Below are 27,139 nucleotides of genomic sequence, written 5' to 3'. Positions count from 1 at the left end.
ATCCGACGACCCATGTTTGTCCATCCACGTTGTCTCCCGATAGCTTCTGTGAACCAATCTCCATCGTTCAATTTCACAATCTCACAGTCAGCCTCGTTCCTCCGTTCAGTTTGTCGGCCCGCCAAGAAGTCCAAGCTCCTTAATTTCTCCGTGCATCCGAAGGATGAGCTTAACTAGTCCTGGTACTATTTGTATCAAATCTTCAACCACTGCATTTAGCAAACAGAGCGACTGAGAAGAAAAGGACCAGCCTTGAGCAATTAAATGCATTCAATGGTTATGGATTTTCATCCATATTTCACGCCACCTGCTCAGAGAACGATCGCCGAACAATAGAAAAGTTCAATTTGTTCATTAATGCCAACAGATTGTAGCAAAGCCTCCATCAGAGAGTTAAGGTGGTTAGTGGTCCATTATGACCCCTCCACGCATAGAGAAACATAATATATTTGTAAAAAAACTCTATATATACCCAGAACACAGATGTAATCAGGGTTGATGATTGTAGTTTTGATGTAAGGTTCAACTTCTGGAGACTGTAACTACTGTGATACTTGCAATGTCTAGCCTTCATTTTTAGCTAATAAAAGCTTCGTTTGTTGTTAATTTCTCACTTTCCATTTCTTCTCTATTCTAGGTTGTGCCTGTTAGGCATTTGTTCATGTGCTCTTGAATTTTAGCATTAAAGGGGCTATCATCCCACCTCTGTGTTAGAATCCAGTATGTATCATTGAATGTGTTATGCAGGTTTATGTTTACTTAGTGCCAGAGAGTTGTCATCTTGTCTGTGCACTAGGAAATAGATTTGCAGACCTCTTTACTAGTTGCAGCGAGCCATCACATGGTCTTGTGCATCTGCTGGTGTGGTCAGTATTTTCCATGTTCACTTAATCCTCAAACTGTGAGTAATTGGTGGTCTAAAGCCTTTTAGTCTGGGGGTGTTCACCCATGTCTGGGGTTAAGCACAGTAGAAGTGGTTATCTGCCTTGAATATGCGTCATTCCTTCCATTCATCCATTTCCAACATTTTGTTGAGTTTGTAATGTTCCCGAGCATCTCTGAGATACAACCTAGGAGAGTTTCTTGAGGTGATAACATTAATTGGCGCCGTTTCCGGGGAGAGGAGATTGAAGCTCAACTTCCCTGGGAGATGACAAAGTTCTATATTTTGATGATAGACAAAGTCTAGACACATATTTTGGTTGTAATCATCTATCTGGCGACTCCACTAGAGGAAGACCAACGTTTGGTGACTCCACATTGCAATTCTGGCACAGTTTGTGAGGCATGATCAGAGAAATCCTCATAAATCACCATCTGACCAATGCCTGACCCTGAGAAGATGTTAAGTATAAGAAAACATCATAGAAAGGAGCATCAAGATCAGGTAAGCCTTAAAAGTCCCATGTATCTCTGCTAGTGAAAAATCACCTTCAGAGATTCATAAAGCTTATTGTTCATTCATTTCCCTTTCGGATCTTAGTCCAAAGAAGCACCCATGTTGTCTATCATATTCTTATGTCTCTTTCATCCTTTTCATTGATCCATACCACTCAGTCTACCAGTATCCTTTCATTTACCCCAGTCATGGCAGGTCAGTAAGCTCTTACAAAGATAGAAAGAATTGTTGCTGCTAGGTATGGACCCTTGGTCTTGCGTGTCCCTTTCAATGCCATGCCTGTAGGAGATTATCAAGAATATATGCCTAAGTTTACTGGTATAGAAGGAGTAACAGTTGAAGAGCACCTTGAGGCCTTTTATAGCTATGTTGATAACTTGGATATCAATGAAGAGGATGTGTGGATGAGGGTTTTTGTCCAAAGCCTAGATGGGGAGGCTAGAAAATGGTTCGGAGAATTACCCCCTAGGTCTATAGTAGACATTGAGGCCTTAGATGATGTGTTCCTAAAGCATTGGGGGTATAAGAAAGATCTACTCTACTATCATACTAAATTTGGGAACTTGCAGAGGGAGAGTGGTGAGCTGCTATCTGATTTCAACATCAGATTCAATCATTTGTACAACATAATACCATATGAAGTGAAACCCACTCCTACTTTTGCTATGCTCACTTATGCTAATGCCTTTGATTCTAAGTTCTACCTGTTGTTAAGAGAGAGAATATGTGCTTCTCTGGCTGATATGCAAGATGCAGCCTTTGAAGTAGAGTTGAACATCATTGCTGCAGAGAGGGTCGAAGGTGATGCTGATAAGAGAAGACAGGGAGGTGAGTCCTCATCATCCTCTGATCCTAGGATCGATAAATTGGCCAGGATGATAGAGCTATTGACCTCTGAAGTTTCTAGATTGGAGGCTGAGCAGTATTCTCAGGAAGCAGGAGCTCCTTTCTCCTTTACTCTTCCAAAGCCAAATCCATATAGAGGAGCACAGGAGCAGTTGCAGATTTTGCAAAAAAGTAGAAATACAAATGAAGACAAAAGCATGAAAACCCTTTTTTAGAATATAGTCATGGAAGTAGAGCAATATGAAGAAGAGGATGAAGTCAATGGTTTGGAAGATAAGGGTAGTGCCCCTTTCTTAACCAAAGCTGCCTATGAAGAGTCACTATCTAAAGGCACTTCTCATGAGTCTGTTGTAACTACAGAATAACAAGCTTATTAGCAGAAGTAGATAGCAGCACATCCTATCATCCTCGAAGAAGCTAAGCCTAAAGCCAACCCTTTTTCCCATGACTATGTAGATCTTCAAATTCACCAGCCTGCTATTATACCCAGCACAGTGATCAAAAAGGGAGAGGAAAGCTCCCCATCATATTTTGTCCCTCTGTCTGCTCAAGTGAAAATCCCTCACAATTGCCCACTAGGCACTGAGGCAGGTCATAACTCTATTTTCAAGGCTCATATTGATCACCTCAGTCTTGATATTCTGAAACCTGCTCAGGTAGCCTCCACACAGATTGAAAAGGCAACTTGTCAGATGACAAAGGAAGAGGATGCACAGTTTTGGGATCCCTCCTTGGATAAGGACTGTTCTAAGCAAGATGCAAGAGCAGACGATGTCTTTGTGTCCTCCACACATGAACACATTGGTACACCTTTTATATTAGTTGTGCGGGTCACAGATGACAAAGACAAGTACACAGCCACCATTGTTATTCATCAGGTGTACAGAGGCTCCCATGAAGAACATCCAAGGATGAGAGCATACAGAAAGGGGACAAAGTACAGATCATGTCTACCTATTATGCTCAAATGTCCTAAACTTTTTGAGGTAGATGATCAAATAAATCTAGTTTTGCAGCTCTATGATGAACCGACCGAGAGGAGGAGAAATAGTTTTGATGGCCTATCAGATGGCTAGTTTTTGAAGATTTATGTTGTTTAAAGTTCTCAGGCCTTAATGATTGTAAGCATTTTCTTTATAGGTTTTAGTGTAGACTTAATTTGACTCAATGCCCAATGGATACTAGGCAATGTTTTTAAGCTTGTTTTGTATGAAGGCATTGGTCTGCAGTTCTTGAGACCTCATAGGGAGGATCTCATCCCTAGAAGGAGTGAGTCTTAGCTCTACTACATGCTTTAGCATATGGAGGAACAAATACTAGCTTGGCCATGTGATTATGCTAAAAGGGAGCTTGCAGTAGTCTGTTTCCTTCTTCCCCTTCATTTTCCTTATACTCTCTTGACTGCCACTGTCCCTGTTTTCCTCCAAAATCCTTTATAAACCCATATCCCCTCAGGTCCCCGGGCGCAAAGCTTAAACCAATATAACCTACACTCGCACTTCTATATGCCTCCATAATCTTTCACCATAACCCGTCGTCTTCGGTTGATCATAACCATTGATCCCTCCACCCGAATCCAACAAAGTCTTGGTTAGCCCCATTTCCTTAGTCCCCGGGCGCTTAACCCACGAAACCGCACCCATATAACCCTCTACCGCATTCGAAATTGTCGATTTGTTGCACCCCAATCTGACAGTCCCACGCCACACATAACCCACTCACTTGTTCCCAACTGTCCGATCGCTTACCATGAGATCCAAGGACATTCGTACCTCCCGATCGCGTGAGTTGCCCACTCGTTAACTTGCGGGGAAAGTGGTTTTCCCCCATCGCATCTGCCATGTGTCGCGTGTTCAATGGTATCGCTCGCTCGTTGTACGTTTACTGCCCATCCCCGTAAGCGGTATGGGGAATACCGCCCGCCACCGACACCGTCGTTCCCGCATGTTGTCTCCTGCACTATTCTTCCACCCGATAGCTGTCAGATTTGCCTGACCATGATCCGATGACCCACGTTTGTCTATCCATGTTGTCTCTCGATAGCTTCTGCGAACCAATCTCTGTCGTTCAATTTCGTAATCTCACGGTCAGCCTCATTCGTCCACTCAGTTCGTCCGCCCGCCAAGAATTCCAAGCTCCTTAATTTCTCTATGCATCCGAAAGACGAGCTTAACCAGTCCCGACACTGTTTGTATCAAATCCTCAACCACCACATTCAACAAACATAGTGGCCAACAAGAAAAGGACCAGCCTCGAGCAGTTAAATGCATTTAATGGTTATGGAGTTTCATCTATATTTCACGCCACCTTCTCAGAGAAGGACCGCCGAATAGCAGAAAAGTTCGATTTGTTCATTAAAGCCATAGATTGTAGCAAAGACTCCATCAGAGAGTTAAGGTGGTTGGTGGTCCATTATGACCCCTCCACACATAGAGCAACAAAATATCTTTGTAAACAAAATCTATATATACCCAGAACACAGATGTAATCAAGGTTGATGGTTGTAGTTTTGATGTAAGGTTCAACTTCTGGAGACTGTAACTACTGTGATACTTGCAGCGTCTGGTCTTCATTTTCAGCTAATCCAAGCTTCTTTTGCTATTAATTACTCACTTTCCATTTCTGCTCTGTTCTAGGATGTGCCTGTTATGCATTTGTTCATGTGCTCTTGAATTTTAGCATTAGAGGGGCTGTCATCCCACCTCTGTGTTAGAATATAGTATGTATCATTGAATGTGTTATGCAGGTTTCTATTTACTTAGTGCCAGAGAGCTATCATCTTGTCTGTGCACTAGGAAATAGATTTGTAGACCTCTTTACTGGTTGCAGCCAGCCATCACATGATCTTGTGCATCTGCTGGTGTGGTCAGTATTCTCCATGTTCAATTAATCCTCAAATTGTGACTAATTGGTGGTCTAAAGCCTTGTAGTCTAGGGGTGTTCACCCATGTCTAGGGTTAAGCATAGTAGAAGTGGTTATCTGGCTTGAATATGCATCATTCCTTCCATTCATCCATTTCCAACTTTTTGTTGAGTTTGTAATGTTCTCGAGGATCTCTAAGATACAACCTAGGAGAGTTTCTTGGGGTGATAATAGTCTTCATATCTATTTAAAGCATACTATTCTCATGTTTAATCCCACTAGCTTAGATGATGTATCTGTTCAAGCCACACATCTAGAAGCTAGAGTAAAAAATGTAAACCCAAAGGTTAGGGGATCATCCAAATATTGTGTAAGTAAGAGCAAGGAAAAGAAGAAAATGAAATGGAAGTAGAGGAAGGCAAAAACTGTAAAGAAGGATAAACTTTCATGCACTCATTATGAGAAAGAAGGAAACGATGAGGCACACTACTGGTTTTTACATCCAGACTGAAACCTAAGAAGTTTGGTGGAAAGGAGAAGAAGAATGTTGCTGCTATTCAAAAGGACTTGGGATCAGATTCAGGCGATGAAAAAACAGTTACAACCATAGGTATTAAAGGTAAAGATTCTAAAGCATCCACAAGTAATTTTGCACAATCTGTTGATAATGACAATAATGAGGGAAAGAAATGAGCTTTTTCGTATTAGAGTAATTTCCAAGCATAATAAGGTTGATACTTTATTTGATAGGGGATCACAAGTAAATTTGATTTCTGAAACAATTGTAAAGAAGTTAGGATTACAAACAAAAGCTCATGAGAAGCTATATCCATTAGGCTGGGTGTGTGACAAAATAAAGCTACAAGTAACGAGACAATGTAAACTTAGGTTTGCTATTGAATCAACATTTGTAGATGAGGTTGAGTTAGATATAGTTCCATTGGATATATGTGGTATTGTTTTGGGAAGTCCATACTTGTATGATAGAAAAGTTATTTTCTATAGAGCTGAGAATAAGTATCAACTCGCTAAAGATGGAACAGAATATATTGTAAGAGCTCATAAACTCAAAGGTGATTATTCTTTCATAAACTCAACACAGATGAAAAGAATTGTGAATTCAAGTAAGAAATTTTTACGAATGGTTGTAAAGGCAAAGGACCCTGAGATATCCAATGCATTTGAAGGCCGTGATTCTAAGCAGAAAGCTGATTTAGTTAAAGTTGTTTTAGAGTATGATATTCTATTTCAAGAACCTAAAGGTCTACCACCCAAGCTGGAAATAGTACAAGATATTTATTTGCAGCAAGATTCTCCATTACCTAACATTGGAATGTATAGGTTATCAGCTTTAGAGAATGCAGAGATAAAGAAGCAGGTATAGGAGTTTCCCGATAAAGGGTTTACATGACCAAGCACATCACCATGTGGATCTCCAATCGTGCTTGTGAGAAAGAAAGACAGTTTGTGGAGAATGTGCATTGATTATAGAGCACTAAATAAAATAATGATCAAGAATCATTATCCTCTTCCTCTTATTGATGATTTATTAGATCAATTAAAAGAAGTAGTTTACTTTTCTAAGTTAGGTTTATGAAGTGGCTATCATCAGGTTAGAGTTGTAGAACAAGATTCATGGAAGACTACATTCAAGACAAAGCAAGAACTATATGAATGGTTGGTTATGCCTTTTGGCTTAACTGATGCGCCTGCTACATTTATGAGAGTCATGAATGATGTACTCGGACCATTTATTGATGATTTTTTAATTGTTTATTTAGATGACATTCTTGTTTTTAGTAAGACATGGGAAGACCACGTAAATCATGTGAAGCGGACTTTAGATGTTTTAAAAAGAGAAAATATCTATGTAAAACTGTCAAAATGTGACTTTGGCAAAACATATTAAAATTATTTGGGTTATATTGTAGGGGTGGTGAATTGAAGATAGATCCCTCTAAGGTTGAAGTCATTGTGAACTAGCCTCGACCCAAATCTGCTACAAAGGTTAGGAGTTTCCCAGGGGCAACACAATACTGGAGAAAGCTTATTGGTAACTTCTCATTGATTGCAGCTCCATTACATGATTTAACATGATTGAAATAGGTGTTTAAGTCGGGATGCAAACAACAGAAAGCCTTCAACACCTTAAAAGATAAAATCAGTACAACACCAGTACTGGAACTTCCAGATCTTCAACATCCATTTGAGATTGAGATAGATGCCAGTGACTATGCCATGGGAGGAGTGTTGATGCAACACCAAAAATCCGTATGCTATCATTCTGAGACATTTTCTTCTGTAGTAGTTAATTATCCAACATATGATAAAGAATTGTATGCATTATTACAAAGTGTGAAAAAGTGGAAACATTACATCATGGGTAAAGAAACAATCATACATACAGATCATCAACCACTCCAATATTTGCACTCACAAACTAAATTGTAGCAATCAAGACATTATAGGTGGATGGGTTTTCTAAAACAATTTCATCTTGTCATAGGATATAAGAAGGGCATACACAATAAGGCTGCAGACATGTTATCAAGACCAATCATAAATGCATCTACTATACTTAAGCATAACTCAGTAATGCATGAAAGTTACATTGAACAATATGCTCAAGATGTATATGCAACTTTAAGTCATGGAAAGCAAGTAGAAACATTGGATTATTATGTAAAGGACCAACTCTTATATCATTTGGAAAGTTATGCATTCCACAAAATGAAAGAGTTAACATAATCTGAGAAGCACATACTTCTCTCATATCAGGTCATTTTGGTGTAAGTAAAACAATTACACAATTGCAAAGGTTATTTTATTCGCCAAGAATGCATGAGATAGTTTCTAGATATATCAAACGGTGTACTATGTGTGCTACAAGAAAGCCCAATAATAGGAAATTAGGCTTGTACACTCCACATCCAATTACTTCTCGTCCTTGGGAAAGTGTTTCCATGGATTTTGTTGGGGGATTGCCAAAATCTAGGAAAGGTCATGATTATTTGTATGTTGTTGTGGATAGGTTCAATAAAATGTGTATTTTGATACCATGTAACAAGCAGGTTACAGCTGAACAAATAGCAAATTTTTTCTTTCAGAATGTATGGGTTCATCTTGGGTTACCCACTTCTATTGTATCTGATTGAGATTCTCAAATTTTTGGAATGTTTTTGTCAAGTTTATGGGAGTTGATGGACACCAGGTTGAGGAAGAGCATAGAATTTCATCCACAAATAGATGGTCAGATAGAAGTGGTCAATATGACAATGATCCAGTTGCTCAAACGCTATTGTAGCAAGCATCCCAAGCTTTGGGATGAGCATTTGTGTTATGTGTAACATGCTTACAACCATGCCAAGAACTCTTCTACTCAGAGATCTCCTTCTGAGACTTGTTTTGGTTTTATACCAAAGTATCCCTTGGATTTTGTCTTTGGTAAAGACATAATAGTTCATGGACACAGTGATGCGGACAAAGTAGCCAAGTTCATTGAACAAATCCAAGAAATTCACCAGGTAGTACAAGAACAACTAGAAAGAAGTCAAGCTAAGCACAAGGCAAGACATGACAAGCATCAAGCTGAACATAGTTTTCAAGTTGGTGATCAATTCTGGATGTATATCAGCAAAGATAGAATGTAGGGTGAGGGTAAGAAGCTAAAACCGATAAGGTATGGACCTTTCAAGTTACTTGATAAAATTGGTGAAAATGCTTTTCACCTTGATTTTCCATCTTATATGTAGATCTATTCAGTTGTTAATGCAGAAAACTTGAGATTGTATGAACCTTCATTGATTGAGGATCGTGAAGAGAAAAGTCAGTTGCCTTCTATTGAGGATTTGTTGCTTGGATATCTCAATGAGTTATAGGAGGACATAATTCTGGACAGGAAGGTAAGAACTACGCATCAAGGGGATGTTGAGTACCGAGAGTAGGACTCAAAGGTTCAAATCCAAGCAAGGCACGATGGATAGAAGTTGGACAAGTGAGGGAACTGTATCCTCTCTTGATCGATGCCTAAAACCAACTTTTGATGGTCCAAAAGCTTTTGAGTAGGAAGGCATGATCCAAAATGGATCTTAAACCCTCTAAAAATGTAATTCTCTATATATATTAAACTATTAGAAAATAGAGATCCTAGAGGAAAACACTAATGGCAGAAAACGGAGTGAAGCATAGAGTAAATTCTCATTGCACAGGAGCCATGGGATCAGACAGATCAACGACGAAGATTAAATCAGGATATGGCATCGAGAGAGGCTAGCGGAGTATACTGGAGGCGGTCCTATGGGAAATGCGACTGAAATCGATGACTTAACGTGGACCATTGATCGAGCACACAGATCAATCGTGGAGATTATAGATATCGCATCGCAGATTCATAAAGGGAGGACTTAACACAGGCAGAAGGCTTCCAGTGGACCCGAAGGAGTTATGAATTAAACAACGAAGGATTTGAGTTCTGTGGTAAACGGTAATTCGGGCAAGATACAGGCGGTAAGTGGTATTGGAATGGATTAACCTGATTCCATACACTAGCTGACATGTAGCATGGTGGGGGAGAGAAAAACACTCATTTTGGGTGGGTTTTCCCCATGCAGGTGGGCCACCCAAAACGACCATCAGTCATTGGATTAGCGATCACGGATTACATTGTGAAGAAGGCACGAGTTGGTTGGATGATCGGGTTGGATGCAAACCGTCGGATTATAGGCAGATGAACAGTGTGGAACACAAAGGGATTATGAACCATAGCCAATGTGACTTGTGATTGCGATCAAGGCGGACCTGAGAGGATTATAGGGCAGACTTTATATCATTTGAAGTTCGGCTTTGGCTTTTCGGTTGGATTTTCCACTGTTTCAGTGTATTTCTGTGTATTCCCTGTGTAAATGGAAAAGTGTGTTCTCAGGGATTTTCACCCGTGTGCACTCCTTCCATTTGTAAATAAGTGGCCTCTGTTGGGTCCCTATAATACTAGTGATTACCCCATTACTATTGTATTTATACCCTTATTTATATTGTTGTGCCCCTATTACCCCCATATTGTTATTTCTGTGCCCCATAGAATCCCTCTATTGTTATTTTTGTGGCTTTATATTATTATTGTTAGGTCAGCTGGATTATATTGTGACTCCTTAGACTCCTATATATAGAAAGGAGGTTTTGTCATTTGTATCATCCAAGAATTGTTCATTTATGTAATGTAAAGGAGGTTGCCCCCTCGAAGAGGCTGAATTCTAAGGCGTGGATCTCTCTTTTCTATCTTTTTGTGAGCTGGTTTCATAACATTTGGTATCAGAGCTTTGGATTCTAGGGTTTCGCTGCTCCAAACAGGTCATCGTGGCATTTTCGCTATAACTTTTTTTCTGTGACGTTTCAGAAGTCGCAAAACAAACCCATTTGAGAAGAATTTGTGCTGAACCTTGGGTCCGAATTTCAGAGCTTTTCGCACGATATTTTCGGAGATATGATCTGAGGAAGTTGGCCTTTTTGCAGACTCCTGAATTACATTCAAAACAGGTGACCTGGGGAAAATCGTCATAACTCTCTCTCTGAGGATCAGATTGAAATTTCGTAAAAAGGTACAGAAAGAGGACGGACTTTAGTTTCTTGTATGTGTGTTTCAGATTCAAAGGTTGAAACAGTGACTCGTGGCACGTCGTACAAGTTCGCTCTACTGAAGCAGTCTAAAAGCAAGTCACTGTGGGAGATTTCACATAACTCTTCCTTGGAGAATCCAATTTGGCTCAGACTTGTGGCATTGGAAAGAGGACGTAGAAGGCTACTGCAGGTAGAAATTTTAGAACTTGATGATTCGAAATTACAGAGATACATCAGATTCAATATCAGGCTTCTATAAAGTGAAAAAAGGTGTGTAGTTTTTTTTTTTTATATTTTTGTGTAAGCTTGGTTTAACGGAATTCAAAGGGCATAGTAAAGCATTATTATCGGTAACTGATGCCCTGAGGAAAGAAAATGCAAACACCTAGTAAGGAACCTGAAAGCTCTAGCATGACTCATGAAGAAGAAGAAGAAATGCTACATGATATATCAAAATTACAAGAACAAGTGCAACAAATGTCACGCTCACAAAAGCTAACAGAAGCTAAGATAAGTGGCGTGGAATCTAAGATAAAGGGCATGGAAGCTAAGATGGATGATTCGAAGACAGATTTGAAGAGAGACATGGCAGATTTGAGGATAGATATGGAAGAATTGAAGAAGTTGCTACAAGAAAGGGTCACTAATGGTGAAAAGGTAGTAAAGGAAACTCATGATGAGAACAAAAGAAATGTTAATCATGATACCATAGATGCTAATGTTGGATCGAAGACTCACCATGTTCCAAAAATCGATATGAGGAAGTTTGATGGCAAGGATCCCGCCACATGGATATTACAGATTGAGCAATTCTTCGATCTCAATAATGTGCAAAACACACAAAAGGTACATATGGCAACTTTATATTTGGAACCAAATCAGTTTGTATGGTATCAATGGCTTTGTTCTCGTAAACAATTTATCACTTGGGCAATTTTTATGGAAGAACTGATAGCACATTATGAGGATACAAAAAACAACACTTTTTTTAGCCAATTGATAAGTCTCAAACAAAAGGGTTCAATAATGGAGCACATTGAGGAGTTCCAAAAATTGAACATAAGGGTAAAAGATATTCCAGAGGAGCATAGGATTGATGTGTTCATAGGGTCTTTAAAGGATAATATCCAACATGATGTGCGCCTTTGGGAACCTGATTCATTAGAGAAGGCATTCAGGTTAGCAAGAAAAATGGAAAGCAAAATTATGGCAACTAGGAAGCATACCATTCACAACTATAAAGACGGAAGTGTTGTTGCCCATAGTCTTCCACAACCTACAAGGTTGACACCACAACAATTGGAAGAAAAAAGAGCAAAAGGGCTTTGTTACAATTGTGATAGCAAATACACAAAAGGTCATAAGTGTGCTGAGAAGAAATTATTCTACATAGATTGTGAAGAGGAAGAAGAAAAGGAGCAAGAAAGGTCAAAAGAAGAGGATATATTCCAGGAACAAAGCCTAGATGAAGAACAAATAAATCCGACCATATCTTGTAATGCATTGGCGGGAATTACCACTCCTCAAACCATCAAGATAGAAGGACAAATCAAGAAGAAAAAGGTAATAGTGTTGATTGATTCAGGAAGCACCCACAATTTTATTCATTGTAGGGTAGCAAAAGAATTGAATTGCTTCCTATATCCAGCACCAGAGTGTCAAGTGATGATTGCAAATGGAGGAACAATAAATTGTTCTGGAAAGTGCCATAATATCAAGCTATCCATGGGAGAATATGTATTGACTAGCCCAATGCTTTCCATTCCAATGGGAGGTGCTGATGTTGTACTAGGAGTCCAATGGCTACAATCCTTGGGTACAATAGCTTTTAATTTTCAAGAACTTTTCATGAAATTTTTTGTGGAAGGAAAGGAAGTTGAATTAAGGGGTATTGCAGGGAAACCAGGAAAGATAATCAGCTCTAATGGCATGACAAAGCTTCTAAAAAAGGAGCAAAGAGGTGTAATTGCACAATTATGTTCGCTAGATGTTTCCACATTGGAATCATCTATTTCTCCAGATCTCCAAAAAGTCTTGGACAATCATTCCAAGGTATTTGAGACTCCCAAAGGTCTCCCACCTATGCGTGATCATGATCATGCTATTCATCTGATTCCAGGAAGTGTTCCTCCAAACATCAGGCCGTACAGATATCCCTATGTCCAAAAAAGTGAAATTGAACGTATGGTTGCAGAAATGCTAGAGGCTGGTATAATTCAACCGAGTCAAAGTTCTTTCTTAGCTCCAGTAGTATTGGTGCACAAGAAGGATGGATCATGGCGCATGTGTCCAGATTATAGGGAGCTCAACAAGCTCACTATTAAAGATAAGTTCCCCATTCCTGTCATTGATGAATTACTGGATGAATTGCATGGATCAATTTACTTCACCAAGTTGGATCTTCGTTCGGGATATCATCAAATCAGAATGAAGATTGAAGACATTCCGAAAATGGCATTTAGAACTCATGAGGGTCATTATGAATTTTTGGTCATGCCTTTTGGCCTTACCAATGCACCTTCAACATTTCAAGGTTTGATGAATTCAATTTTCAAACCATTCCTTAGAAAATTTGTGTTAGTATTTTTTGATGATATACTAATCTACAGCAAGTCTTGGAAGGATCATGTTGAACATGTTGACAAGGTGCTACAACTATTGGAGGAGAAACAATTATATGCAAAAAGATCCAAATGTTTCTTTGGAGTCCAGGAGGTGGAATATTTGGGTCATATTGTATCTCATGAAGGAGTTAAGGTAGACCCTAGCAAAATTAAAGCCATTAAGGAATGGAAAATCCCCACATCCATAAAGCATCTGCGAGGATTTCTTGGGTTGACAGGGTATTATCGCAAGTTTGTTAAGAATTATGGGAGAATAGCAGCACCTCTAACAACATTATTGAAGAAAGATTCATTTTCATGGACTCCGGAAGCAACAAAGGCCTTTAAACATCTTAAAGAGGCAATGTGCCAAGCACCGGTCTTAGCTACACCGGACTTCACAAAAACCTTTATTGTGGAATGTGATGCTTCAGGAAATGGAATTGGTGCTGTTCTAATGCAAGATGAAAGACCCATTGCTTTTGAAAGTCGTCCAATCAAGGGAAAGTTTTTAAGCAAAGCTATTTATGAGAAGGAAATGTTGGCAATACTCCATGCACTTAAGAAATGGCGACCCTACCTAATGGGAAGACACTTCAAGGTAAAAACGGATCATGATAGCCTTAAATACTTTTTAGAACAAAGATTATCCTCTGAAGAGCAACAAAAGTGGGTCACAAAGATGTTGGGTTATGACTTTGAAATCATCTACAAAAAAGGGAAGCAAAATGTGGTGGCAGATGCACTCTCAAGAAAGGATGAGGATGTGGAAGCATTGTTGTGTGCCATTTCTATTATCCAACCAGATTGGATAAACGAAGCAAAGGAGGAATGGAAGAATGACGAAGAAGTGTGGGCACTTATTCGAAAGCTACAACAAGATTCCAGTACTTCTGATACATTTAGCTGGCAAAATGATTCGTTATGGTACAAAGATCGCTTATACCTCTGTAAGAATTCCCAGCTAAAACAAAAGATTCTTATGGAATTGCACACTTCTCCCTTAGGAGGGCACTCAGGATTTTTAAAAACTTACCACAGGGTTAAGAAGGAATTTTTTTGGGATGGCCTTAAATCAGATATTCAAAAGTTTGTGGCGGAATGTTTGGTTTTCCAACAAAATAAAGTTGAAACAATTAAGACACCGGGTCTATTACAACCTTTATCCATTCCAAGCCAACGTTGGGAGGAGGTTTCAATGGATTTTATCACAGGTTTACCCAAGTCTGAGGGAAAGAGTGTCATCATGGTGGTAGTTGACAGACTTACCAAGTATGCACACTTTTGTGCATTATCACATCCATTTAAAGCCAGTACAGTTTCTACTGCATTTATGGAAACAGTTCAAAAGCTACATGGAAACCCAAAGATTATTGTAAGTGACAGAGATCCCATTTTCACTGGAAATTTTTGGACAGAATTATTTTCTTGTCTTGGTACTCAGTTAGCTCATAGCTCATCTTATCATCCTCAATCTGATGGGAAAACTGAGATAGTAAACAAATGTTTGGAAGGATATCTTCGTTGCTTTGTATCTGATAAACAGACACAATGGGTCAAATGGTTGCCTCTGGCTGAATGGTGGTATAACACTTCCTTCCATACAGCAACAAAAATGACCCCATTTATGGCACTTTATGGGTATCAACCACCATCCATCACATCATATTTAAGAGAAAATTCTAAGGTTCAGGCAGTGGAACATCACATCGAACATCAACAACAAGTCCTCCAACTCTTAAAGGATAACCTCGTGTTGGCACAAAATAGAATGAAACAACAGGCAGATCAACATCGCAGTGAAAGAAGTTTTGATGTAGGTGATTGGGTATTCCTACGGCTACAACCATATAAGCAAGCTAAGAAGGATAATAAATTATCACCAAAGTATTATGGTCCGTACAAGGTGTTGGAAAAGATTGGTACTATGGCATACAAATTGGAGCTTCCTGCAGCTTCTCGATTGCACCCAGTTTTCCATGTTTCATGTTTAAAGAAGGTTATAGGCGACAAGCTCCCAGTTCAAACAATATTGCCAGAACTTGACGAGGAAGGAAAAATTATATTGGAACCGGAAGCAGTCACAGAAACAAGAACTCGACAGCTACGAAATCGATCAATTTCAGAGTATCTTATCAAGTGGAAGAACTTATCCGCTAAAGATTCCACATGGGAGGATGAGAATTTTATGCAAAAGTATCCAGAACTGCTCAAGCGTTGAGGACAACTCTTTTTTGAAGGAGAGGGGCATGTTGGGTCCCTATAATACTAGTGATTACCCCATTACTATTGTATTTATACCCTTATTTATATTGTTGTGCCCCTATTACCCCCATATTGTTATTTCTGTGCCCCATAGAATCCCTCTATTGTTATTTTTGTGGCTTTATATTATTATTGTTAGGTCAGCTGGATTATTTTGTGACTCCTTAGACTCCTATATATAGAAAGGAGGTTTTGTCATTTGTATCATCCAAGAATTGTTCATTTATGTAATGTAAAGGAGGTTGCCCCCTCGAAGAGGCTGAATTCTAAGGCGTGGATCTCTCTTTTCTATCTTTTTGTGAGCTGGTTTCATAACAGCCTCAATGCCTTAAGAATTTTTGCAATGATTGTTTAAATGCTCAGCAGAGAGATGAAGGGACAACACCGGGAATTAGAGAGCCCAAGAAGGGGATTGAACCGACATCGTCAATAGGCTTAAAAGCCATTCAATGGCAGCACTAAGACAGGAGGTTAGAGACAAAGGGGAGACAAAGAATCAGAGAAAACGCATAGCTATGAACAGTTGATTAGAGGCACTAAGAGGGAGAGTCTGTGCACTGAGGATTTCGAGTGAAATCCCTATGAAATATCATTGTTTGATGTGTTATGGCTCTGAATGAGCTCACACCTGTAAACTATGTTCTTGAAGACATAATATAGAGGTCGACACTGAAAGCTGGACCAAGAGACGTAGCCAGGAAGTCTGGTGAACTCCTTGATTATTTGTTGTGTTGATGTGTTGATTTGTTGAATTGTTATGATTTCCAATTGTTAAATGTCTATATTATTCATAATCTTTTTGATCCATTGCACTAAATAATATAGGCATTCCCCCACATGAGTCCGTAATACCTATTCATGTTGATTTAGTATCCATTTCAGATCAGTATTCTACCCAAAGGACAACCTTAAGATTTACATATTTCTAGAGGAGTGCAAGGTCACTAAGATCTAGTTCGGTTAACGGAGGGTTGTTGAGTCAAGATATTTTCAGGAAAATTGGCTAAGGGTGAAAGCAAGTGGACTTGTGCATACATGACAATGTGATCACACACTTAGTACGACTCAAAGACACGACACCTTAAATCAACAAGACAACATGTGCTTAGTGAGACTCACTCGACGGTTGAGACTGACAAGTGAAATAGTTGAAATATGTCTTCAAACGACCGTGATGACACTTGCGTGATAGTGTTTCAAACTTTGTGTGTGAGTGCGATCGATGTCAAAAGAGTGAAAACAACTCTTACACACAAAGACAAACCTTCAAAAATGCTAGAACAAACTCACAAGCATGACATAAAAATCAACATGCCAAAGAAGATAGTTGGTCAAACAAGCAAAAATGAAGCAAGACACTTAGAGGAAACACATGAAATGATTGTGTTCTTGCAAACATGCATGCTATTGAAGACAAAACAATATGACAATGACAAGGATTCCTTCAAGCTTCACTAGTAAATGTACTTCAAAATATATTCTTTACTTATCATACTTACCCTCAAGATGATCATTCATTCGACGGAGTTTGCATGAGGTCTTGATCATAACCTCATTTCTTGTTCCTTCTCCTCAACTCCTTGAGAGCGATCTAGCATCTCATTTTTTCCTATAACAACTAAGAGATAGATCTATGTAGTTTCAGAACTTAATGATTGTTAAATATACGATCTGCACAATTTTCCAGAGCAAGGTTAGCTAGCTGCACTCTACACAATTTCTTAGTGCAAGACATATTGGATAGCTAACACGACACCATGTAGTTTTGAGATACAAGACACTGTTGCGAGATGGGTCCTAGGAGGACACCTCTGCAAAGTTTTTGAATGCAGGGTAGTGAGACTGCTCTATGCATTTATAGAGAGCAATGTTGATTGCCTAACTTCTCTACACATTTCTGGAGAGAAGTGATGGTTGCCTGACTGCTCTGTGCATTTCTGGAGAGCAGTGTTGGCTCGAAAACTGAGGGACAATACTATGTAGTTTCTATAGACAGTGGGTTTTGACTGAGGGAAGGACACTAGAGGAAACCACTATGCAATTTTGGATGCCAAGGAACGCTGGGGTCTCTACGCACTATGCAGTTCCAGCAGGCAAGGAAAAACCGTGAGGGTTAAAGAAGAAAAGTGCACATTTCTAGAAAGTTTGATGACGTTAGGGTTCTTGGGAAATTGGCTTAGTGTGAGATTAGCAACCGAATGTAAACAATGATAGGGCTTGACTATGATCACACACGAACACTTAGTCATACAAGGTAGACCACCCAACATTTATAAAACATACTCTTCTTGATGCAACAACCTTCGCAACAAGAGTACGTGAAATGAGTGTGAAACATGTCTTTGTAATGAAAAAAACTCACACACATAAGATTTCCCTTGAAGAAAAACATCATTTCCTTTCCATGACAAACAACAATCCCTATGCCCAAAGATGACACATGTTGCATAAATATGAGAACATGAACAACTCTTAAGATCGAAGTAGGGGAGCTTGGGATCATCGACTTACCAAGAAGTGACCAAGGAATGATCGATCACAAGATCCAAGGTAGGCTCCAAAATATGGATGTGAGCCAAAATTTTGGAGGGTGGTTGTTGCTGCTACAATAAAAACTTAGGCCAAGCTCAGACCTTAGTGAATGTCTCCTTATCTAGAGTAAAGTTTTCCATCCTTGATGGCATGTACATTCCAGCTAATGCAAAGAAGTTGGAACCACCATCAAATATTCAATCTCACTCCTCCATATTTGCAAATACAATAAAGAAACCCTTTTGACCCCAAATGTGGCTCAATCTCCCCTCTTTGTTTCCAATTGTATTTGATCGATTCACATATTGTTTTTTATGTGGGCTAGAGGGCCATAAACTTGCATATAATTGCATATCATCACACACGATCTCTAAAGGCCTGTGTTTCGGGATCGATGATTAATTTTGTTAGGATTGCCAATATTTTAGGCTTACATGACCTAGTGGTCCCTTTTGACTTTTTTTGTTCCTGCTCGTGTGCCTAATTCCCTGCAGTACTTTTGTCATGATATCCCTTTCTACCATTCTTGCTGAAGTTAATGACTGTAGTCGCTCCTTCGTTGTTTCCTAACACACCTTCCGTTGTAAACTTGAAACCTTCCTTGAAACCCTCCGCTTTGTCTATTACGACATTGTGATAGGAGGGGGCCCCTCTACCTGCCCCGCTAAATACCATGTTACGTAAAATTTTGAGGAAAAAAATTATCTTGATGTTTAAAAACATTGGAACATCTCACTAGTTCCTAATAGGGAAATTATAAAATGTTTATTGATGTATTTATAAAATGATTCAAATTTACAATGATTTTCTAAATACTCTATATATTGTTGGTGATTTTTAAGGTACAATTATTTTATATTGTATAATTTGGGTAAATCCTTTTTACAAAAAGTGGAAATTGTCCAATTATTTTATATGAAAAAGCATGAAAAATTAGCCTAGGTGGGAATAACAGCCCCAAAAATTTTTCATGTTGACCATCTCCATGACTACTATGCCCTTTTCTCCATTTTCTATGAACAATTCTACCAATATATTTTTATAAATGAATTTGTTTAACAATTATTTCCTTCATATTTACTTTAATGGAATATCAAGTAATGTTATACCCCAATTTTTTATTAAGTTTATGCTTTGTTATATTTGTTTCTTTAAAATGTTTCGTACATCATTTTTTTCAATGTTATAATTTTTAAAATTTATAATTCAATTTATAAAATCAACCACATATTTTTGTAAATCAAAGTTATAGCTATAAAACATCAATGCAAGTTGCAGTTGTGAAACTTCAATATTTTTGGTGCACTAGAGGTTTTTAATGTGTTAATCTATTTCCACCATCAAACACATGATTCAAACATTGCTACTAGCAAGATTTCTTGAAATTTTTTGCCTTCTTTTTAAAAATCTCTCTAAGATTTTGATTAAAACTAACTACAAATATACTAGTCAAAAAATTTATTTCATACTAAGCTCATTATTGATATATATATATATATATATATATATATATATAATATTTTCATTTATTTTATATGTTTTAGTTTTAGTTTTACTTGTAAAATAAATAGGTTTTTTTCACTTATAGTAATTTTTTATTATTTAAAATAGTTTTTTGAATGAAGAAATAGATTTAGCACCTTGAAAAACTCTTTAATCATAAAATTATATATATGAAACAACTTAAACTCTATTTTAAAATTGGCATTTGGTTAAAATTAACTTAAAAAAATATATCCCAAAAAAACTATTTCATCTATATATTAAAATAACTATAAACCATTTTAAATTAAAAAATTATTTTATAATATAAGTTATTAATTAGTATTAATTTTTTTATTAACTAAATGTAGAAAACACTTAAAAATCTCAAAAACTCTATAGTTTAATGTGTATACTAATAACATCTCAATTTTTTGTTATTTTTAATTATTTTTACTTAAATTTTCAACTAATTCAATAATAAATATAAAAAAAAATTCAAACATATAAAATATTAATATTTAATATGTGTACCAATAACATCTCAAATTTATTACTTTTAATCATTTTTATTTAAAATATAAATAAACTCATTAATAAATATAATAAAATAAAATTAAACAATAAAATATTAATCTATAAGTATAAATATTATTTTAAAAACTACCTTGATATAAAATTAACCATTACATCCCTCCACTCACCAGTTCAGCCTATTTCTTTTCCATGATGCCATAAATTTATTATTATAAACACAATGTAAAGCCTATTTATCTTCGATGATGTGAATACATTTTTTTAATTATAACCACTATTTATTTTCCATGATGTGATAAATATTTTATTATAACCACAATGTAAAGCCTATTTATTGTGGGAAAGAGCTAACCAGCCATATATTGGGTATTTAATGCACTCAGAGCACGCTAACGCAATAACACCGGAGCGGACAAATTCCGCATTAAATAATATTTGCCAGCGCCCGTGTTATCGGGCTAAGTGGCCTGCTCCTGTGAGGGAATTAAATACCCAATATATGGCTCGTTAGCTCCAACCATTTATTGTCCATGATGTAAATACATTTATTTATTATAACCCCAATGCAAATATAGTTACAAGCATTTTTTTATTATAACCCCAACTGCAAATATAGTTACAAGTAGGTATCGAATTTTAACCAACGACCCAACCTTTTGGATTTGATAACCACTATTTATATTTCATGATGTGATAAATATTTTATTATAACCGCAATGTAAAGCCTATTTAATTTCCAGGATGTAAATACATTTTTTTATTATAACCCCAATGTAAATATAAATCCTATTTATTTTCCTTCCATGATGTAAATACATTTTTTTATTATAACCCCAATGTAAATATAAATCCTATTTATTTTCCAAGATGTAAATACAATTTTTTTATTATAACCCCAATGCAAATATTGTTACAAGCATATTTTTATTATAACCCCAATGCAAATATAGTTACAATGAGTATCGAATTTTAACCAACGACCCAACCTTCTAGATCTAGATTTGGCACGAGCTCGGTACATCGCCTCCACTCATTTATCCAAGAAGCTCCCCAACCATCAAGATAATCATTAATTATTATCTTGAAACGAAGAATTAAAATAAATATTAAATAATTATTCATTCTTAAAATAGTCTATAACTCTATTTTTTGAAAGCTTTTTCGGTGGGTTTTTACCGCATGAATTTATTGCAATAGCAAGTTTGATAGCTAGTTTTTGCACAATGAAAACGTCCCCGGGATTTTCGAAGGTGCTGAATCCAAATATACAATTAAAAAACCATTTTAACTGCAACAAATCAAGATTTAACCTCAATACCGGATTCCGTCACCGGAATCTCTAAAAAATCACATTATAGACCACTCCTTTAAAAAAGAGAGACCATGAAAATAAAGCAGCCTCCGTAACAATCGTGAGTTATTTATCGTTGCAGGTAGAGTTATTTTTGCTTTCTGCTTTGCGATTTCTGTTATCTCCATTTTTCTTTCTGCTTGGCCATTTCTGTTATCTCCATTGCCTGGGTTGAAAACCCAATTCCCCCGTAAAAACGAACAATGCCTAAGTATGAATATAATACTGCAGGGAGACCAGAATGGACCTCACCTGGTATTATTCCAGATTGTTTCAGTCACCATGGGGGAGATGTCCGGAACCCTTCTCATTATAGTTCTGCTTCAATCTCAAACTTTTCAGTGGTTATAGGAAACGACGACCATATTTCTCAGACACCGGAATGGATCTCACCTGCCATTATTCCAGTTTGTTCGAATTATCAGGAGGAACACGTGCGGAACCCTTCTCATTATAATCCCGCTTCAAACTCCATCTTTTCAATGGGTATAACGAACAACTACCATAATAATAACAGTGTACATCCTTCACGTATTTTGGACAGGGTGAACCGCTCTATGACTGGCCCTGGCAACATCTCTCCGGAACCAACCAGTATGACAAATGGTGGTTTCGGAGACAGGTTTTCTGAGAGCATAGATCCAAATGGTGGTTCCGGAAGCAAGTTTGATGAGAGCATAGATGAGAGCAGTGGGTCGTCTATTTCCCAACTTAATGCCGCCCGGTATGAAAACACGCAGTGGCCGCGTTTGCCAACGCCACATTCAAATCGGTTGGTAATACCACCTGGTATCGATCCTGCCACGTTGCTGGACTCTTCGTCTGACTCTGATGAGAAGGTCAGTTGCTTTGACGAGTTTTATATGGTCTTTAAATTGTTATTAAGAAAATTTTAGTGTCCAATGATTAATGTGTTCATTCGAATTGGAATGGAATCTGTAGATTGAATCGCTAGCTGCAAAATTAGATCTCTGCACAGATATTAGATACGTGGTTTTTGTTGTTGTTTTTATTTATTTATGGAAGCGTAGACTAGTTGGTTTATTTCTTACTCAAAAAAAATAAGTAATAAAATTTGTGTGGGATTAGTTTTCATCGGATCTCTGATTCAAATCTTTCCCGAATGAAAAAAAGTTGAAGATGAAAATTGAAAATCTTCGGAAACCAAATTGACTCCGGATAATAACTCATTCCAATTATTACTATTATAACCTCTATAGGTCTATCTATACTCTTTCCACATATCACCCATAAGCCATAAATTTGCTTTCGAGACTCTCAACCTACAAATAGTCACTTATGGCTCATATATGTGTTTTTAACTCCCTCGATCTTCTGTCCTCGTCCAAATCAATTCATTCAACGCTAGCCATCAATTCATTAAATGGTTGTTTGGGTCTCCTCGTCCAAATCAATTCATTCTACGCTGGTGTTGAACTTTCTTTGGCAACAAAGAGTCGTAGTTAAATGGTTGTTTGGGAATGCAGTTGCTTTTCAAATAAAGTCAACGTCTTGAAGTAAGACATATGTCTATGAAGAGTGAATCTGGATCAGCATTGTCTATTTCAGCTTTAGCATCCTTCATGGTTTATATAGTAAAAGAAACAGAAATATAGAGAAAATGAGGCAAAAACAAAGAACAGCACCTACAGATGCTCGATTACACAAAAATCGAGAGTGGATTGATGTTATTCGGCTCAGCATATATATTTATACAAAAATTCATGTCAGTCACAACAATTATAATATTAGTTTTGGAGGGGGTTTTTTCTTTTCGTTTCGGCACGCCGTGAAGGGCTGATGACTATTAAATGTTTGATGAGGTAAGTTGGTGGTGACCTCCGGAAGCTTGAAGAGCCAAGGAGTGACGGTGGAATACATCTGTTTTTGAAATAATTACATTTACATTCTCTGTGATATTTTCAGAAAGTCATTTTTTTTAAAATTTTTATTATTTTACTTTTTACAGTTGAGAAAAGGATAAATAAGTTCATGCTATTAGTTTTAAATTTAATAAAATAAAGTTATAACGATATTAATATATATCTATGGAAGATCTAAATAATTATTGGACATCATTCACTCTTTTCTACCTAGTAGTTATCAGTCATCAGTTAAAAAACAGTGATTCTTTAGCTGCTTTTCTCACCAAAAAAAAAGGAGGAGGAAAGAGGGATTGTTTTGAGGAGAAAAAAAAAAGAAAGGAGATTCCTTGAACTGAAGAGAGTTTCAGTGGGAACAATTCTTGAGAAGAGACTTCCGTGGAGAAAGCTATCATCATTTTGCAGGCTGGACCTGGAGCCCTCAGGTGGAAGCAATAAAACTGATCTCTTAAAGAAAACTAATTAGTTAGAAAAGAGGAGTCCTCAGGCTGAAGCAATAAACCTGATGTCTTAAAGAAAACTGATCAGTGGGAAAGAGGAGCTTGGGGGGAGAATATTTGGAAGTGATTGTGAGATTTTCATGGGAAGGGTGGAGAGGTTCATCTACTATTGAACTAGACCTGCTATGGCAGATAAGTGTGAAAATTGATCATGGGAAAAGCAGAGCTAGGGGGAAGCTGATCATGGGAAAAGAGGAGCTTGGGGGAGAATATTTGGACTTCATTGCCACATTTTCATTAAATGGGTAGAGAGGTTCATCTAGTACCGAATTAGAGTGATTGCGAGATTTTCATTGGAAGGGTGGAGAGTTTCATCTACTACAGAATTAGACTTCAGATGGAAGATAAGTGTGAAAACTGATCAGTGGGAAAAGAGGAGCTTGGGGGGAGAGAATTAGTGAGAAAAGAGGAACTCTGGGGGAATATTTGGAAGTGATTGCTAGATTCTTATTGGAATGGGAGAGGTTCATCTAGTACGGAATTAGACTTCCCATGTAGATGCATGTCTGTGATTATACCTACTAATTAAAGGAATGTAAACAGTTAAGTAGGAAAATGAGCCTCCTAACATTATCTAAATAGGAAATAAATTATATGATGATAGTGATTGCATGTGTCTCTAATAATATTTGTAGCATGAAATAAATGGAAAGAGAAAATAACCTTAAGTTACAAACTGTCACTATGATGTGAGGATTAACTCATAAGTTATTATGGTTACTTAGAGGGTAGGAATGTTTAGAGGTTATTACCGGACCAAGATGGGTAGACAATATAATGTATCCCTAGCATAATAACTATGTTGAAAAATCAAGAATCTATGCATGAGTATAAATGTATGAGAAAGTAAATAGCCTTTGGTATTAGACAAAGTAAGAGTAAAATATCTATATGTATAAATACAAGTTGTATAAATTACTTAGGTTAACATGCCATTTCCAAACAAATGTAGGATATATTCAGGTATAGTTGATTTAAATTTATTTTGAATCCTAAATTTAAGAAAATGGTATATTGAGATTATTGCCTTTAAGAGAGTTGCCGAGTCTTCTATGAGAACAAAAAAAGAAAAAGACAGAGTCCTAATTACATAACCTAAAAAACTCCGAGTAGGAATCATCAAAGAATAATGTAAGCAGAGAGTAATTCATCACTAAAGCAATATATATATATGACGTGGGTAGCAGTGGAACTTCTGGCCACCACGAGGCATTCAACCGAAGAATTTTTTTTAATGATAAGTCGTCACAGAAGCTAGAACTTATAGTGACAGCTAGTACATTATAAAATCATTAATTATAGAAATCAAAGCGAGGAGTTCTCGTTGAAGCAAAACGAGAATTCGAATAATCTTAATATAGGCTTCCAGGTTGGTTCCGTTAGATAGTCGTGGGGTGGACACGGAGGACCGTTGTCCTGAAATAACAAGACTAATAAGTTGAAGGACTATAACCAGTCAGCACAAGCACCAAAGACAACCATACTGAGGAAAGAAAACAATCCGTAACTCACTATTGTATCCAAACCGAAAGGAATGAATTACATAGAGTAATTGCTGGAATACATAGTTACTAATCACCAATAGTAGCAAGAGATATACAATCATGAAATCGTGTCAAAACCTTCGATTGTAAGGTTGGCCCTCAAAACTGTAATAAAACCCATGTCTCTTCAGAGTTCAAATTAATACAAATAGGGGTATGGTTACCGGGAAACAAACCCTCAACAGAAAAACCCGCATGCAACTATTAACTACATAATTCAAAAGAGCCAAGACTTGCCTAAGGAAAGGAAGGCCCTCATACCGGCATGGATTGCAGCAAGGTATTCTCGATTTTCCGATAGACTCACACTCACAACCAACTTCGAGTGGGATGTGTGGAAGAGATAAGGAAAATGTTAATTTTAGGTATATTCTATGTTTAGAGCAACTTATTTCAATTTTCACACTTAGTTTAATATCTTTTTTAGTTTAGCAATCACATCAGCATTAAAGTAAGATGTAGATAGAACATAAACATAAATCACAAAAGACAAGTCAAGACAAGAGGACACAAGATGTGGCGCTAACCACTGAAAAACCCCAATGTGGGGATACTCTTGATCAATTCTTCTTATATTTTCTTCAATAGTTGAGCATAGATAGAGATAGTAAGTTTTCAACAGAAGTCAACACTTTGACTTATCTGGATAATAGCATACATCATCTCTAAGAAGATGATACATAAGATAAATTGACGACATGCTCCTTCAACTCATTCTCCAAGGTGACTCCTTCACCTATCGTTGTGTTGCATTTCGTCATCATGCTACAACTCACCATGTTGCACCATCACTATGTTGCATCTCATCATGGTTCATTAATCATAACTGTACCCATCACTGTACTGCCTTATGTGCCATTGCTGCACCATGTTTCCATACTGACCTATGTGCTCGTTGCATCTTGCTTTCTTGTTGTCCCTAGCTTGGTTGTTGTCCCTAGCATGCTTGTTGTCCTTTACATGCTTGCTCTTGCATGATAGTTTTGCAGTTCCTGGTAGTTCCGACTTCTGCCCTCTGTGTCAGCGTTCTTGGCTGTTCCGACAGTTCGAGCTGTTCATGGCAATTCTGGCTATTCCCAACAGTTTGGATAGTTCCGGGAATTTTGGCTATTCCCAACAGTTCTCACTTCTACCCTCTGCGTCAACTTTCTTGGTTGTTCCAGCAATTCTGACTTCTATCCTTTGCGTCAACTTTCTGAGCTGTTCTCGGCAGTTCTGGCTATTCCCGACAGTTTCGACAATTCTGGCTATTCTCGATAGTTTCAACAATTTCAGTTACTCCCCACAGTTCCAGCAGTTCCAGCTTTTCACAGTAGTTCCGATAGTTTTCAATAGTTTCGACAGTTCCAACAATTCTCGACACTTTCAATAGTTCCAACAGTTCCTCACAGTTCTGGCAGTTCTGGATTTTCCCGGTAGTTCCAGCAGTTACGACTTTTCCTGGCAGTTCCCCGCAGTTCCAATAATTTTGTCTATTCCGAGCAGTTCTCGCAGTTCCGTCTTTTCTCAGCAGTTTCGGCAGTCCCCGACATTTTTGGCAGTTCCAGCTTCTGCCCTCTAGATTAGGGCAGCATTATCCCCTAGGATCTCTCCTCCTACTAAAACCCAAAGACCAGTAGAGAGGAAGAGATCCCAAGTGTGTTGAAATGACTTGAAGGCCACCTCTATTTACACTAAAACATTGAGCACAAGTGGGGTTTATTTGGTTGCTGGCCGACCTT

The sequence above is a fragment of the Pinus tabuliformis genome, chromosome 2_1 (genome assembly GCF_031772625.1).
Source record: "Pinus tabuliformis cultivar Carrire ecotype Pingquan chromosome 2_1, CPIR1, whole genome shotgun sequence".
In the NCBI taxonomy this organism is placed as follows: domain Eukaryota; kingdom Viridiplantae; phylum Streptophyta; class Pinopsida; order Pinales; family Pinaceae; genus Pinus; species Pinus tabuliformis.
The sequence above is the reverse complement of the archived record's forward strand: the minus strand, read 5'-3'. Positions refer to the sequence as shown.